Genomic DNA, 3094 nt, shown 5'->3' with positions numbered 1-3094 from the left:
TGAGGGAAAGACTCTCACAGTCTTTGTCTTCAGAACCCAGTCCAGGGGATGGCCAGTCGCAGGCAGGTGCTGGTGCACCAGCACAGCAGGAACAGAGGCTGCAACGACAACTGCTCTTTTCCAGGGACACCAGCAACAGGTTATGGAATATATACACCTGCTGTAGGGGCCACTCTGACAGAAGCCTCTGAAGCCTGCTGAGATCAGCTGCTGAAGAGTCCACCTCAAAAGGCACAAGAACCAAACAGGGTGCAGACCCACATCAGTCTTAATACAAAGCTCACCTACACCTTAAACCAAGATTACTGCACCTACATGTCAAATTTGGAAAAGAAACCATAAACCAAAACCAACAAAACCTTTCCACCACCACTACCCAAGTTTCCCAACCATGTATCACTGCTGCAAAGTTGGTTGCCCGCTTTGGTTTTGGCAAGTGTATACTTCACCTGCCCTTTCTGCCGAGTTAAGGGCAGATACAAACCTTATTGATGTCTCTCAGACATCACCTCTGCCCACTGCTCATTAATGGCACAAGCAAAACAATGGCAGGCTAGAAGGTATTCAAAGATGAAACCCAGATTACCTATCAGCCCTCACAGAGGTCTGTGTTGTCCATAAATTAACCAACACCTAAACAAACCCACCCTCAGCCCCCAGTAAAAAGCTGACCACCCCCCAGAACACAGGCAGCACACCCAGTGCCTAACGCCAGCCCTGAGCTCCAAACCAAGTTCGTTTCTCACCCTCCTTTAACACTGTCTTTTTTTTTTTTTTACAAATTACACCCAGAAACACAAACAGCATCTGACAGTGCTGAGGACACCACAGCTCAGTCCTCGTGGCTCCCCAGGAGTCATTCAGGCATTGCAATGATTCCCACTATGCTGGCTGGGGTGAGCAGCTTCCCCAGCTCCTTCCGGCAGACACAGGCAGCCTGCAGTGCTCTGGTGCTCTGACAGTGAGCCCCCAGCTCAGCTCTTGCTTTGCCATCATGAGCTGTCCTTTGTAAAACTTTGGATCTGTTTCCTGCAGCATAATGAGCAAAACATGTCATGGGAAATGAAAACAAATGGTGTAATCTCCTGGAAGAAAAATACTTTCCATTTGTTACTACAAATCACTTTATTGTTTGTAGACAAGATGGTTTCTCAACATTAAAAAATGTTTTACCACTGAAATGGTCCATCCATCTCCCTGTCATGGCCACATCTACAGCACTGCACTAGAACAATACAAGCATATTTCACTAAGCCAGATCAATACCCATGTATTTCACCCAGGTAGATGAATCTGCTTGTTAGCTATGTTCAGAGTGCTGCATGTTGGAAAAACTTGGAACGAGGTGAAAATATGTGCTGGATGTAGAATTACAGAGACTTTATTTATTCACTTATCTTACCCTCTTCATGTTCTAAAATTTAAAGGCTTATAAACCCTTTTCAATAAGTATCAACTCAGCCAAAAAAAAAGGGCAAAGCAAAGCTGCTACTAAGGATATACTGACATCAAGGGGTTAATCTTAACATGAAAACCTTAAAGATTGGACTATGCTCTGAGACCAAGATAACTAAATTGAAGATTGAAAGGACTGCCTGGGGAAAACAGAAGACAGTCAAACAAAATAGCAGGCAGAGAGAAAATGACAGAAAGTCATATTGAGAATGGTGTGCATTAGAAAGCAGAAAAATAAAGTAATAGTATGGATGCTTCAGGCAACCTACAGAGCTTGTTCTTACGCAAAAGCCAGATATTTCCCCCTCCAGGAGCTGAACACGCTCCTTTACATTGTTTCACACAGGCTTTTAGGACAACCTTATGTATCAGGCTCTCTGAGATGACCTAACAAACGTCGGGTTGGTGCTTGCTGTGCTGCTGAGCTGTCTCTGAAGGATGACACACACTACACTGGGACCAGTCAAGAGGAATAATATACTTTATAACATTCAGGTTCTGCCAGATGAACAGGCACATGCCTCTTGTTTTCAGTTTTAATTTAAATTAACCACAAATGAACTGTTTAAATGAGGATATGCACACTGCAGTTTGGTGAAGAAAACTAAGAGGCTGCAGAAGAAAAAAGGCTTGAGCACCACTGCAGCAAACCACAGCACTGTGAAGGACAGAAGGAATTATGAGTGGCAGAGACATTGTGAAAAACAGGGGAAGTGTCTTTCATTTCTCATCACACCACAAACTGCAACAGAGAAGTTTCCTTTGCTACTAAGCAGGACAAAGAGGGCAATTTATACATCCAACCTGCCATGGAAATGCTACAGTACGTATACATCCTGCAGTTGCAAACAGGTGAGTATCACCACTGAGATATGTGAGATACTAGAACTCAGCACAAAGTAGTCCATTCTAAATTAGCAAAGCTTCAAGTTTAAATACGCAAATAAATTATAATAAGTCAATCTGTGAAGGTTTTATGCTGCTGCCCAATAAGAAGGCACAGCAAAACGAGGTCACAACTACATCTGGCTGATGCTGCTCATGTGTGGAATATCTGAGACATCCCCCATAGATGACTCTGATGCAATCCTGCTCGGTTCTGATGCTCTGGTGCTCGCTGTCTGTGGGCAGCCACAGGTGACAACGTCCTAGAGGCAGGGCATGTCACACTGCGGAGTTGTGGGCTGAAGTTTCCATGCCAACACCTCCTAGACAGTGGCATCTATATGCTAACGAGGAGCTGCAGCGCTGACGGGTGCAGGAATGAGAACATGCTGTATTCCTTTCAAACTTCTGGAAAAACGCTTAATTGTAAAAGCAACTGCTCAAAGTCGCAGCCTGTTAAGAGCACGCTACTCCCCGTTAAACTGTGCAACTCATCACTAGGGCTTACACTCTCACTGGAGCCTTTAGCATAAAAACGCAGCTGAAGGGAACAGATGTGCACACGGAATTGCATTCCCTCTCTCCTGGAGTACGTTCTTAAGGAGCCTGCCCGCCGACCCGGCTGCGTTACAGGGTGCAAAACCCCAACAGCCCGGGGCTCCGCAGCCTCGCCTCGCCCCGTGCGGCGGGGCCGGTCCCGCAGCGGTCTGCCGCCACCTCCCGGGCCGGGCCCGCAGCGCTGGGACCGGCACCG

General features: G+C 46.3%; 1 protein-coding gene across 1 annotated transcript in view; it reads right to left on the bottom strand.

Annotated features, from left to right (window-relative positions):
- MAGI3 (membrane associated guanylate kinase, WW and PDZ domain containing 3) overlaps positions 1 to 3094 on the bottom strand; it is a 37559-nt gene that overhangs the window by 28587 nt on the left and 5878 nt on the right. The gene's annotated exons all lie outside the window — the stretch shown is intronic.

The sequence above is a fragment of the Chaetura pelagica genome, unplaced genomic scaffold, assembly GCF_000747805.2.
Source record: "Chaetura pelagica isolate M959 unplaced genomic scaffold, ChaPel_1.0 scaffold181, whole genome shotgun sequence".
NCBI lineage: Eukaryota > Metazoa > Chordata > Aves > Apodiformes > Apodidae > Chaetura > Chaetura pelagica.
The sequence above is the reverse complement of the archived record's forward strand: the minus strand, read 5'-3'. Positions and strand labels throughout refer to the sequence as shown.